Genomic DNA, 15,321 nt, shown 5'->3' on the forward strand with positions numbered 1-15,321 from the left:
CGACATTATGTTGTTCAGGCCAAGTCTTGAAGAGTGGGAAGTTAATATCCCACCCCATCCCCCCCTTCTCAAGAGTGAACAAGAGTTATATCGTGCACTCCCTATGGGCAGGAGCTCTGTCTCCTTAATCCCCCTCCCCAACTCCAAGAATGAGCACAGTACTTGGCACACAAAGGTTTGCTGAATGAAACAATGGCTATGCAGCCTCTGTGAAGGCAGAATGAGCTGGGGTGAATAATACGGCTAGTGTATACTGAGTACCTGCTATGTGCCAGGCACTGTTCTAAATGCCTTACAGGTCTTCCTTCATCTAAACTTGAAAGCACCACTATGAAGAGGGTAGTATAAGAGAATTGAGGTCAACAGAGGCTAAGTCACTTGCTGGAGGCCACACAGCTAGGAAGCAGTCCAATCTAATTCATCCAACTCCAGAGCCTGAGCTTTTAACTATTAAGCTACAGCCTCCTTGGTTTAAGTTATACTTCTTCACTTGCTTTTTACACTTCAGATGCTTAAATAAATCCACTTAAAAGCCCCAAACCAAACAAAATCAGTATTTCGTCTTTGAGGGAAAAGATAAGGGCCCTGCCCTTGTGGAGCTCTTTGACTTTGGGAACATCTTCTGCTTGGCAGTGAGGAGGGGCAACATGCTTGGGCTTCCTCTCTTCTTTGAAAGGTCATTATTTTCACATACTGATTTTCTGAAAAGCAGAATGGTGTTTGTCCCATTGGGGAACACAGGGCCTTCACTCCTTCCTTCAACATTTACTGAGTACCTACCCTGCACCAGCACTGAACTAGTGGTGGGGAACACAATGGAAACATAAAATGCCAAAGCAGTCGTGCTCTTTACCCTCATGGAGCTTAAAGTCCAATGAAAGATGATAAAGTAATCATACAGATAAAACTGTAGGAAGGAAAAGTACGTGATTTGGTGAAAGCTTACAATAATTAAGAACTAGGAACTAGTCAAGGAGGTCCAGAGAGCTGTGAGGAGGGTAAGCTTGAACTGAGATTGCCAGGATGGTTAGAAAGTTAGTAACTAGGGAAGAGGGATGGGAAGAACATTCCAGGAAAAGGAAATGGTACGAGAAAAGCCCTTTAGCTAGGAAACGGCTGAACAAATAGGTAAGGAAGTTAGGTAAGCAGGGACAAGATGAGATCTGCATTTTAAAGATACTTTTTTCCCAGGCAATGTTTTCATTTGCACAAACTCCTGGCCCAAATATGCTAGAAACGTAGACCTGTCATAAAGAAACTTTGGGTGAATAACATATGCTCTTACGCTGAGGTCTTTCACCTCAGAATCACTGTGATGATGACCATCAAGATCCTCATTTGTTAAACGTGTGCCTTCAGCTCTGGTGCCGCGGTGACCAGCTCCAAGAAACGGGGCACGTATGGTCACCAAACAAAAAGCACAGGTGTGAAGAAGCAGGAAGCAAGACCAACACTGCCCTGGAAAGAACATTATTTACAGTGGAAGAGGATGAATAGTATGCCTTTTGCACATATGCAAAAAGTTACCTCATCTCTTTGGCAGCAGCATAAACTATGGGACTAACATCACTTTCCTTAAGAGTTTCAATGTCTTAGAGTTGCTATTCTTACTGAGCCACTGTAAAGGTCAATTTGATCAGTGTAAGAACTTTCAAAGTGCCAGCATAAAAAGACACTGGGCAGTAATGGTTCCCCGGGCATGCTTTTAATTTGCCAATTTATGGGGCTGGAAAACCCTGCTAGCAACTGGCAACAGCACCTTCATGCCCTTAGGAAAGCGGTGAAGTTTTAAAGTTTAAAAGTGAAAAATAGGAAAATTGAAATCCTTCACAGGATGTTAAAGCACAGATGCTAAATCTCTTGGCTGCTGGATATGAATGAATTTGGAGCACCATCTCTGGCCGTCTCTACAGGGGAAAGGAATGGAAACATCCATTTCTACAAATCAAATAACAAATATGTATTGATACCCTTTCCCCACTTGCCAGGCACTGTGTTGGATGCTACGGCTACCACATTGAGCAAGAGATTCTAGAGGAAAAGATCCTGCTTCTAGCAATGTAGTTGGGTAGGTAACTTTAAAAATATGATAATATTCTTTTGGGACTCCCCTGGCGGTCCAGTGGTTAAGACTTCACCTTCCAATGCAGGGGGTGCGGATTCGATCCCTGGTCGGGGAGCTAAGATCCCACATGCCTCACGGCCAAAAAACCAAAACGTAAAACAGAAGCAATAGTATAACAAATTCAATAAAGAATTTATATATATAAATATATATATTATTTTAATTACACAGCTGAGCTTGCAATAAAGCAAGGAAGAGCCCTCGGACCAAAAATGTTGGGGGTGGGGAACTAGAAACTACGGTGTTAAATGAGATCTGGCCTTCCCAGGTGCCGTGGAAAGAAGGGCTGTTTGTTTTCTTGGGTCCACCTAAAACAGGGAATTGGAACTGAGTCCCAATATCAGGTGAAGACCCTTCAAAGAGACAGAGCAGACTAGAAAAAAATTAGCCCTTTGGCACACAGTGACAATAAGAAAGGTCTGAAGTGAGAGGGAAAAAGTATCTCTTCTAATAATCTGTAACCATCGGCTTTTCCGCAAGCTAATTTGAGATCAGAATTGTGCTACTACATAGTCTGAGAATCCCCAAGCCAAAATTTTAACACAAAAAGTAATCCCAGGACTTGCCTGGTGGTGCAGTGGTTCAGAATCCGCCTGCCAGTGCAGGGGACATGGGTTCAATCCCTGGTCCGGGAAGATTCCCACATGCCACAGAGCACCTAATCTGGTGCGCCGCAACTACTGAGCTTGCACTCTAGAGCCCATGAGCCACAACTACTGAGCCCTCATGCCACAACTACTGAAGGTCGTGTGCCTAGAGCCTGTGTTCCGCAACAACAGAAGCCACTGCAATGAGAAGCAAGCTCACCACAACAGAGTAGCTGAGTAGCCCCCACTCGCCACAACTAGAGAAAGGCCATGAGCAGCAATGAAGACCCAATGCAGTCAAAAAAAAAAAAAAAAAGTAGTCCCAGAATGGGACATGTGGTAGAAGAAACGTAAAACTCTAAAGAGACCTACCCTCCATCAGGGCATGAAAGATGCCCACAGATAAAGCTCTGTTGAAGATGAGCTCACACAAAATATAAAAACTTATGTAAAAATAATCCATCACAAACAAGATGTGGGAAATTCAACAAATAGGTGGATAAGACTCTCCAAAAAAACTTAATAGAATGATCAGATAAACTGTAATATATACACATGTTTCAAATGATTAAAGCCAAAAAGAAAAACATGAGAAAAGAACATACTAAAAAAGAGACAGTGACCAAATGGATTTCAGGAAAAAACAAAACTTGCAGAAAAAATAGTTATTAAAATTAAAAACTCAACAGGTGGGTTACACAGAGATTAGACCATGTTAAAGAGAGAATTAGTGAACTGGAAAGCAGAGCTGAGAAAATCACCCAGCAACCAGCTTCTACCAATTAAGAGAAAACATAGAAATGGAAAATGAGAAATAAGAAGCTCAAGAAGGAAAGAGGAAAATGGAGGAGAGTCAATATTTAAAGAGATAACTGAAAAATTTCCATAACTGATTAAAGATAGGGAATTTTCAGACAATAATAAACTCACACCTGGGCACATTGTTTGAAACTGGAGAACAACAAAGACAAAAAGATCTTAAATACATTCCAGTGGGTGAAGACTGAAAATTAACAAGTGAAATTAGAATTTAACGTAGTAATAAGCTTCACAAGGATAATAAAACAGTATAATAGGACAAAGGGTTTTACATGGGGCAGTCAGGAAAGGCCTCCCTGAGAGGGTGATGTCTGAGTTGTGCCCTGAATGATGAGAAGGAGACAGCAGACCTGTAGGAACAGTGTTCCAGGCAGAGGGAATGTCAAGTGTATGCAAAGACACCAATGCAGGAATGAACCTGGTGTGCTCTAGGAAAAGAAAGAAGGCTAGTGTGGCTGAGTACAGTGAATCTAAGAAAGAATAATGTGAAAGGAAGAACTGAGAATTCAGAAAGAGGCCATACCTCATAGGCCTTGTACAACAGGCAAGCAACTTTAACTCAGAATCAGCTATTTTTGTTCTATCCTAGACAGCATCTTTAAATTCTGAAAATGCTACACTTTCAGGTCCAGATCCTTAGAAAATGATTTGTAGGTGGTCATAAAATACACTCTTAAAAGTTTTGTGGATTTACCTCTATTTTTACAATAAGAAAGTTAAAGTCACTTTTCCCCTACTAACGGTTTTAAGGCTGTTTGAAGAGCTCCAGGAAGTAAGTATAATTGTTCAAGGGTACACATTTTTTTGGGGTGCACTGGGTGGTATGCGAGATCTTAGTTCCCCAACCAGGGATCGAACCCATACCCCCTGCAGTGGAAGCACGGAGTCTTGATCACTGGACTGCCATGGAAGTCCCAAGGGTACACATCTTGAAATGTGGGAGGCCATTACAGAAGAGTTGGGGATGAAGGAAAGTAAACTGAGGCAGAGGGATGATTCCACAGGAGTCCTGACCCATTGTTCCCTAGGTGTTATTCTAATCTCCCTTTCTTTGATGGTAGGGATCGTCACATTCTACTTTTGCATCCCTCCCAGTATATACTACACATGACAAATACTCCTTAAAGCTTTACTAGCTAAAGGAGCCCAGTTTCTTCCTTTCTGATAAAGGGCAAGCCCCTGCTAAGAAGTGAACCAAGATTCTGCTTTGTATGCAACCAGATACTAGGAAAGAATTTTTATGCTGTTTTGTTGAGTTCAATAATTTCCCGAAAGGACAAATAGCCTCGGCATGTTCCCCTAACCAAGCCAATAAATCCAGTCTGGTAAGATTCAGGCTCACCCCTCAGATTTGATAGTGTACTTTACCCCTTAAGGGCTCTAGGCTCCAGCTCCCTGGGCTCAGGAGCACCCAGTCTCCCATCCTCCAGCTGCAAAGTACTTTAAAGGGTAAAGCCAAAACCTGGAACTAGTGACACACTTGAGAAAAGCCTAGAACCAATGGGGGGAGCTGCTGCTTCAAGATTTGGCTGCAGTGTGTGCTGCTGAAGGGGAGTCCCTGGGACCCCTGCTATAGGAGGGACTTGGTCCCTTTACTTCCACCTGTGAGGGTCCCCTGGAATAATTCTCTCTGGGGACTCTAGAAGACTGACGCTCTCTAAGAATCCGAGGAAGAGTAACACAGTGAATCAGAACAAATCAAGGCATCTCACAAATGAGTGAATTCGCCCTCAAGTGGCAATGAACACATTTAGACAACAAAGGCAACAAAACAGAGATGCATTTCCCAAAGTATGGTCCATAGGCCCCAAATCACCTGGGGTATTTGTTAAGAGTGTAGATTGAGGGCTTCCCTGGTGGCGCAGTGGTTGAGAGTCCGCCTGCCGATGCAGGTAACACGGGTTAGTGCCCCAGTCTGGGAAGATCCCACGTGCCACGGAGCGGCTCGGCCCGTGAGCCAAAAAAAAAAAAAAGAATGTAGATTGAGAACCTCTGGGGGCAGAGACTGAAGAATTGCAATTTAATACATATTCCCCTGGTTATGCTCACATATATTCAAATTTGACAACAACTGCCCTAGATTTATAACAAACATACAATATAGGGAGGATGGGAGGGAGATGCAAAAGGGAGGAGATATGGGGATATACGTATATGTATAGTTGATTCACTTTGTTATAAAGCAGAAACTAACATACCATTATAAAGCAATTATACTCCAATAAAGATGTTAAAAAAAATACAATATACACAGTTCTTGCCCTCCAGAAGTGGAATAGTCTTATATTCTATTTCTATAACCTTGAACACATCCCAATAGTTACCCTCAAGAATTGCCACTTAGAATCAAGGCACATAAAATTATTTATACTCTCTCTGCCTCATTCCATAAAAAAATACAAATAACAGATCATAACTTAAATTTTTAAAAATGTGACACGTTAGTTATGTACGCTCCTATCCATACCAGTACTGCTACAGCCAAAGCTGCACTGCAACTGGATCCTCATTAAATAGCCCCCAAACAGAGCAGCCAGCAAAGAAATTAAAACCCATTTCCTGTGTTGCTATTAGGAACCTGAGTAACAAACTCAGAAAAAGCCACTTGATCGTGGTAGGAAAATCCCAGAGCAAAGATCGGAAGTTGCAACATATCCCATGGTTTTATTAAAGGCTACTTGTCGACGTCCCAGTGCATGCAGGCCTGCGGGACCTGGCCAGCTGCAGCAGCTCAGGACATTGGGTTAAACTGCCACTCTTTCACCCCTGGACACTTACAAGGAAAAAGAGTTCTACCTTGAGGTATCGCGGCAATCCCTCATCACTGACGTCTGCCACAGAATAAATGCACTGAGAAGTATGGCATCTTCAGCAAGGGATGGTGCAGGGAGCCAAGGGATAAAATAGCAGTAGCATGCAACAGAGCAGGTGGCACTCGAGCAGAGCAGGTCGGCAATTCTGCTATTTTGTGTCCACAGTTGGTCATGAGGGCAAGTCCCTCCCTTCGCGTTAGCTTTATCACTGCTCCTCCTGCTTGAGAGCAGGGATTGCAAACTGCTGGCCCGTGGGCCACAGTGGGCCCACTAATGAGTTCTATGCCCACACGGTACCTTTTTAAAATTTTTTTTACAACTTTTTAAAAAAATGGAATTAACTGTCAACATCGTAAAATGAGAAGGATTCATAGAGAAATTCAGATTTCCAGCTTCTGGAAATCCAGGGCCCACATTCCCTCGGGGCCCTATTAGGCAGGGCCACAGACGTGTATGTGCTCTGGCTCCACCCCAGCCTCCCTGAATTCCCTCCTGGCCAGTAACCCCATCTGCTTGACTCAGGTGTGTCACTGCCTGGCCCCTGTGGACATCTGATTAGCTCCTCCTGCTCTCAAGTTCAGTAATACTCCGTTCATCCCCTCACCCTGAGGTTAAGGCCTACTGCAGAGGGCCAAATATAAATGGCAGACATCTGAACTCTCTACACTGAGGCTCCAGCAACATCTTACACACGCCATATGAAATAGGTACCTAGACAAAAAGGAGGGCCCCTCTTCACTGGATGAGGAGAATACCTCTAGCGAATCAGGAAAACCTACGGCCACAACACTCAGGAGATGCGACAGAGAACCAAGTTCTGCCCAGTACCTGTGTTTATCGAGCATTTAGCTAGGCATTTTTACCCATGTTATGTATTCCTCTCTTTTTACAGGAAACCAGGAAACTGAGGTTCAGAGTGATTACCCAGCTAGAACATCTTTTCTGGATCTAAAGCCGGAATTTTAGTGGAAAGAACAGGATGCTTAGGGGTTATCCTAACTTTCATGATAGATGCTGACAGGCACAAAAATGACAGATAAGATACGGACTTTGCCTTTGAGGAACTCTGTAATTACTAAACTGTTAGGTTAAAAAAAAAAGTTTATGTCTCAGTTCTGGTTGCAGAAAACCTTCCTGAAATATTCAGGTTCCTTCTGTGCCTTAATTAATAAGTATAGTCTAATCAACAGAATTCATTCTTTTTTTTTTTTAACAATTTATAATGTGGCAAAGCCTCATGGTCATAATTTGGAGCAATGATGGTATATACACAACACACACATGTATCTAATCAGTTTATATAATACACATTTATATAGGACTCTCAAGCTTTTCAAACTTCAACAGCCAGCCTCACATTTGAGCCTGCCAGCCAGCACCCTACAAGAGATCAGAAGTGCTACCACCCTCATCTTACGGATAAGAAACTGACACTTAGCCTAAGGCTGCTGATTGACAGAATCAGGACTGTCAAAACCCTGGTCTTCTGACTTTTGGTTCAGTATTCTTTCTATGACTGGGTTCCAGCTCATCAAAGTCTTTGTTATATCCTGAAAATGGCTCTTGATCAAATAAAATAATCACTTCTTTGCCTAGAAAGAGGTACAGTTTTCAAAAGGATCTGAAATACTGAAGGTACAGGTTAAGTTGCTGCTGTCTGTCGTGCTTTAAAAGAGATTCACCACAGTTTCACTGGACGGTGAAGAACACGTGGGGTGTCTCAGAGACCTTCCTCACTTTAAGCAAAGTTCTAAATTGAACCTCGTTTTTTTCCTCAGCAGTTCCATCCCACTGCAGCAGGCTTTTGTTGGGAGCAAAAGAAATAATAACAGGACTTGTCCTGTGTGCTTGCCTGTCTAGAGACTACTACCAGAGATTTATTGCCAGTAAAAAGTTCCACGCTGTTCAAGGAAACCATTTGCTTTTACCTCAACAAAGGGTTACATTAAAAATGGTCTCCCCGAGAAGAGAAACAAGATTTAAAAACATCTTCGGATCCAGACGCTCTCTCCAAAAGACCTGAATAACTTTAAAGAACTTTCTGTATTTTAAGACCTTACACCTTAGAATTAAAAGAGACGCCACATGATTTAGAAGAGGGGGAATTTAGTATCCTCCTTTTCTATATGTTATCGGAAATAGATTACAATAAACACAGGCCACAGCAACAGGGACCGGGCTTGGAATATGGCCTGTTATTAAAATAACTGTAGCCTAATTGTTCTTTAAGTTGTATAAAGTTATTTGAGCACTTCTGAGATCCTACCTTCTGGGGGGTGGTTATCCAGATTTTTAAGAGCAAGAGATAAAATGTCAGTTCCAGAAGGGCTTGATCTTATCTACTGGCCATAAAAAATTATCTTTATACCTGTCCTTGACAAGGCATAGTTCCTGCTGATTAGGGGCAACCAAGATGTCAAGATTCTAAATCTCTGGACAAAAAGTACCTATTGCTTAGAAAGCAGCAGGGAAAAGTATGCCCATTGCCCCTTTATTAAAACATGTCAGTCCACCCTTCCTGAGGCCTGTGGCTTGTGACTGCCTCCTGAGCGGAGTGCCATGCACTAGGCAGCAGTAGTTTTCAGCCCAGAGTGTCTCCACCCTGGCACGACAGTCGGCCCTTGGTATCCACAGAGTCAATCCCAGGCCAGCTGAATCACAGATGCGGAACCCACAGATGCAGGAGGGCCAAGTGGACTTAGTCATTTTACATAAGAGACTTGAACATCCTCGGATTTTGCTATCCGTGGAGCTTGTGGAACCAAACCCCTGTGAATACTGAGGGACAACTGTATTGACATTTGGAGCCAGATAATTCTTTGTCATGGGGACTGTCCTGTGCTTTACAGGATGTTTAGCAGCATCCCTGGCCTCTACTCACTAGATGCCAGTAGCAACACCCACCCAACCCCCTAGATGTGACAACCAACAATGTCCAAACATTGTCAAATGTCCCTTGGGGAGGGAGGCAAAATTGCCTCCAGTTTCAAACCACCATTCCAGCCAAACTGAACCACACAACTTAGCGCAGAATTGTGTTCCACCCAGTCTTGTCACCTGATTGTCCCCTGGGCTCCCCAACCACTCTGTAAATTCCCTGAGACAAGGATGAAGTCAATCTCATAAATGAACCTACCCTAGCAAAGGATCAGACATGCAAAAACCTTCAGAAAGTACTAATCCTGGTGACTGACGGTCAGGTAACCCCAAAGGCTAGTCCTCCTGCACGTGACTCTTCAGTACGCCCTACAAGCAGCAACATGAAGGGATCCTCCAAGAGTTAGGTCAGGGCTGTGGCGATGTGATTTCACATGATGACTGAGGGACCTACCAAAGGCTCTCTGGCCATGATAGGTTTACAGTAACCCAGCACAATCTGAGCCTGGCCCATCAACCCGAAACTTTACTCCTGAGGCAGGAGAGTGACTGCACATTCTATTTTCGTTGGCAGCCGGTCCCAGCCTATCCTGGGCCTCCGCACCACACTCCAGAGCCACACCCCGAGGAGTGGGAGGTCACAGGTATTCACACCACTGCCTGGGGGTAACCAGGGATTTCTAAATCCTTGAAGAAAACCACAGGATAGGCTGGGCGGTATTTGAAACCAAGAATGAGACCATGAAGAAATGGACAAATTCTTAGAAATGCACAACCTTCCGAGACTGAACCAAGAACAAATAGAAAATATAAACAGACCAATCACAAGCACTGAAATTAAAACTGTGATTAAAAGTCTTCCAGGGGCTTCCCTGGTGGCGCAGTGGTTGAGAGTCTGCCTGCCAATGCAGGGGACACGGGTTCGAGCCCTGGTCTGGGAAGATCCCACATGCCGCAGAGCAACTAGGCCCGTGAGCCACAATTACTGAGCCTGCGCGTCTGGAGCCTGTGCTCCGCAACAAGAGAGGCCACGATAGTGAGAGGCCCGCGCACTGCGATGAAGAGTGGCCCCCACTTGATGCAACTAGAGAAAGCCCTCGCACAGAAACGAAGACCCAGCACAGCCATAAATAAATAAATTAATTAATTAAAGAAAAAAAAGTCTTCCAACAAATAAAAGCCCAGGACCAGATGGCTTCACAGGTGAATTCTATCAAACATGTAGAGAAGAGCTAACACCTATCCTTCTCAAACTCCTCCAAAATATAGCAGAGGGAGGAACACTCCCAAACTCATTCTACAAGGCCACCATCACCCTGATACCAAAACGAGACAAGGATATCACAAAGAAAGAAAACTACAGGCCAATATCACTAATGAACATAGATGCAAAAATCCTCAACAAAATACTAGCAAACAGAATCCAACAGCACATTAAAAGGATCATACACCATGATCAAGTGGGGTTTATCCCAGGAATGCAAGGATTCTTCAATATATGCAAATCAATCAATGTGATAACACCATATTAACAAACTGAAGGAGAAAAACCATATGATCATCTCAATAGATGCAGGGAAAGCTTTTGACAAAATTCAACACCCATTTATGATAAAAACCCTCCAAAAAGTAGGCATAGAGGGAACTTACCTCAACATAATAAAGGCCATACATGACAAACCCACAGCCAACATCATCCTCAATGGTGAAAAACTGAAACGATTTCCACTAAGATCAGGAACAAGACAAGGCTGCCCACTCTCACCACAATTACTCAACATAGTTTTGGAAGTTTTAGCCACAGCAATCAGAGAAGAAAAAGAAATAAAAGGAATCCAAATCGGAAAAGAAGAAGTAAAGCTGTCACTGTTTGCAGATGACATGATACTATGCATAGAGAATCCTAAAGATGTTACCAGAAAACTACTAGAGCTAATCAATGAATTTGGTAAAGTAGCAGGATACAAAATTAATGTGCAGAAACCTCTTGCATTCCTATACACTAATGATGAAAAATCTGAAAATGAAATTAAGAAAACACTCCGATTTACCATTGCAACAAAAAGAATAAAATACCTAGGAATAAACCTACGTAAGGAGACAAACGACCTGTATGCAGAAAATTATAAGACACTGATGAAAGAAATTAAAGATGATACAAACAGATAGAGAGATATACCATGTTCTTGGATTGGAAGAATCAACATTGTGAAAATGACTATACTACCCAAAGCAACCTACAGATTCAATGCAAGCCCTATCAAACTACCACTGGCATATTTCACAGAACTAGAACAAAAAATTTCACAATTTGTATGGAAACACAAAAGACCCCGAACAGCCAAAGCAATCTTGAGAAAGAAAAACGGAGCTGGAGGAATCAGGCTCCTGGACTTCAGACTATACTACAAAGCTACAGTAATCAAGACAGTATGGTACTGGCACAATAACGGAAATATAGATCAATGGAACAGGATAGAAAGCCCAGAGATAAACATGCATATGGTCACCTTATCTTTGATCAAGGAGGCAAGAATATACAATGGAGAAAAGACTGCCTCTTCAATAAGTGGTGTTGGGAAAACTGGACAGCTACATGTAAAAGAATGAAATTAGAACACTCCCTAACACCATACAAAAATAAACTCAAAATGGATTAAAGACCTAAATGTAAGGCCAGACACTATCAAACTTTTAGAGGAAAATATAGGCAGAACACTCTATGACATAAATCACAGCAAGATGCTTTTTGACCCACCTCTTAGAGAAATGGAAATAAAAACAAAAATAAACAAATGGGACCTAATGAAATTTAAAAGCTTTTGCACAGCAAAGGAAACCATAAACAAGACGAAAAAGCAACCCTAAGAATGGGAGAAAATATTTGTAAATGAAGCAAGTGACAAAGGATTAATCTCCAAAATTTGCAAGCAGCTCATGCAGCTCAATAACAAAAAAACAAACAACCCAATCCAAAAATGGGCAGAAGACCTAAATAGACATTTCTCCAAAGAAGATATACAGATGGCCAACAAACACATGAAAGAATGCTCAACATCATTAATCATTAGAGAAATGCAAATCAAAACTACAATGAGATATCATCTCACACTGGTCAGAATAGCCATCATCAAAAAATCTACAAACAAGAAATGCTGGAGAGGGTGTGGAGAAAACGGAACCCTCTTGCACTGTTGGTGGGAATGTAAACTGATACAGCCACTATGGAGAACAGTATGGAGGTTCCTTAAAAAACTAAAAACAGAACTACTATACGACCCAGCAATCCCACTACTGGGCATATACCCTGAGAAACCCATAATTCAAAAAGAGTCATGTACCACAATGTTCATGGCAGCTCTATTTACAATAGCCAGGACATGGAAGCAACCTAAGTGTCCATCAACAGATGAATGGATAAAGAAGATGTGGCACATATATACAATGGAATATTACTCAGCCATAAAAAGAAACGAAATTGAGTTATTTGTAGTGAGGTGGATGGACCTAGAGTCTGTCATACAGAGTGAAGTAAGTCAGAAAGAGAAAAACAAATACCATATGCTAACACATATATATGGAATCTAAAAAACAACAGAAAAAAAATGGTCATGAAGAACTTAGGGGCAAGACGGGAATAAAGACGCAGACTTACTAGAGAATGGACTTGAGATACGGGGAGGGGGAAGGGTAAGCTGGGACAAAGTGAGAGAGTGGCATGGACATATATACACTACCAAACGTAAAACAGATAGCTAGTGGGAAGCAGCCGCATAGCACGGGGAGATCAGCTCGGAGCTTTGTGACCACCTAGAGGGGTGGGATAGGGAGGGTGGGAGGGAGGGAGATGCAAGAGGGAAGAGATATGGGGACATATGTATATGTATATCTGATTCACTGTTATAAAGCAGAAACTAACACACCATTGTAAAGCAATTATACTCCAATAAAGATATTAAAAAAAAAGAATGAGACCATGTGTCACAGTTCAGTGGAAGCTCCTGAGAGCATGTATGTTAAGCAAGAGAACCAAACAATAAATATTCTGTCCCCCTTCATGCAATGCCCAAGGGAACCAATGTCTTCTGTGAGACACAGTCCCAGCAAAATATACGCCACTTGCAGGAAAATAAGTCACTGTGTCACACTCCGGCCAGACGTTCTCAAAGCCTGTCTCCCTCTCTACCAAGATGTATACAGCTTTCTGCCACTGCCCCTCCTCTCTCGTTCAGTTAAAAGAACAAGACAGGTCAAGCAAGTCACCTAGGACTGAATCACCATTTTTATCAACAGATGCCTCTTGTGAGGTCCACGTTCAAGTCCAGTTGAGCCCTGCCCACAGCAGCAATGGCTACAGAGGGGGCACAAAATGGCTAAACCAGGTCAAATGCAGGGCTGTTTCAACTCACTGTTGCTACAAATTAGCAACAAATAGAGTCAAGAAGTGCCAGGGAGGAACTGGTATCCAGCTGCTGGGGAGCCAGGGCAGGGGAAGGAATTTTATAGCACAGTTTTTGGGGTTTTTTTCCTCCAAGTAGTCCCAAATTATTGTTTTCCTGGACTAAAATTTACCTCTTCAAGGAAAAGGGGTGGGAGGGGGTGGATCAAACTCATGGGATATTACTGGAGGAAGTGAATGTTTTCTTTGGCTCCATCCTGGATAAAAGTTTCAAAATCAGCAGATACAGTCTTCTTTTCCACCAAGTTACTGTCCAGTCCACTGGCTTCTCTTTGCTTTGATAACAAGAATGTGATGAAAAACAAGCACATTCCTCTTAAAAAAGCAGCTTCTTGCAACAGAGATGGTTGCGGGGGGGCGGTGTTTAAAAAGTCACCTGAAAGGGCTTGGACGGGAACCATCCTTTCTGTTAGGTGACTATAGGGAACTGAGGTGTTCTACAGAGCTGTCGCTTGTAGTTTTCACTGATTTTTACAAATCAGTTCCAAATCAGTACACCTCTGGTAGTACAAACAAGTGTTACTTGGTGTTTGCTGCATTTATATACAGCCAGTTCCCTTCCAGCAGGGTCTTGCTTACTTTGTCCTGAACCTGGTAGAGAGGCTAATTAAAATCAGCACACATAGGAGGGTAATGGTGACTGGGACACTCAGTCCCATGCAGAGAACAGGGCCACAGGGAGAAGGTCTGGCAGCAGGTTTGGTGCGGGAACCCTACCAGCGATGTGCAACAGCAGGACAGCACTGAGGAGACGTGGCCTCCAGAGCTACCGCTGCCACACGTTAGCTCTGTGATCTCGAATAGATAATTTCTTGACTTTCCGCTGCCTCACAGGTGAAAGGAGATAAGACCTCCTACCTGATGGGTGGCTGTCGTGACATTAATCAAAGTATCATGTCAACGTTGGCTGATATTCAGCAGTGTAGGGGTTAAATTGGAAGTTGGAAAATTCCATCTGCCCTCTCCCTGGGCACGGCTCCCGCGCTTGCAGCTCCAGGCTGCCTTCCCTGTGTCCAGGGAGTAACTGGGGTTCAACACTCTGGCTGCCCTGTCACATTCAGCACCAGGCCAAGCAGGGGCCTTTTCAAGAATACAAACAGCCCCCTGTGCCTCTACCCGTACATTCCAAGCTGGGCAAGGGCACACTGCCTGAGTGGGCCCCAGACCCACCCCACTTTCACTGGAGGCTACTCATTTCAGTATCAGGGATCATCTCACTTCATCAGTGAGGGCAATTTGGGGGATAATTTTCCCACAGAGAAAGGCAACATTCGAGGTACAGGACATAAATTCCTGTCTTGACGGATCTAGCCTGCATCCCAGCAACTAGAACTTGCCATCAACTGGTCCTTCCACATACCTACAGTGCAACAACTGAGACCACTGGACTGCGGAAGGGACCACCTGCAAAAGCCTCCTTTCCACACCTCTGAACTGTACCACTCCATTCCTAATGTCACTCGCCCACCGCCACCTGCCTAACGTTCCATCACCTGCGTGCTTGTTCTACACCACCTGCCTGACTGTGAGGGCATGGATAGCTTCTATAGATACCTCTTTGTATCCACAACGTGCTTTGAGTAGAACAGGTGCTCAATACTTTTCAGATATAGATGTTAGTCATAAGAATCCTTCAGCATT

At 43.2% G+C, this 15,321-nt stretch overlaps 1 protein-coding gene across 3 annotated transcripts in view; it reads right to left on the minus strand.

The window, feature by feature from the left end:
* WBP1L (WW domain binding protein 1 like) overlaps positions 1–15,321 on the minus strand; it is a 59,513-nt gene that overhangs the window by 17,934 nt on the left and 26,258 nt on the right. The gene's annotated exons all lie outside the window — the stretch shown is intronic.

The sequence above is a fragment of the Stenella coeruleoalba genome, assembly GCF_951394435.1.
Source record: "Stenella coeruleoalba genome assembly, chromosome: 16".
NCBI classification, from domain to species: domain Eukaryota; kingdom Metazoa; phylum Chordata; class Mammalia; order Artiodactyla; family Delphinidae; genus Stenella; species Stenella coeruleoalba.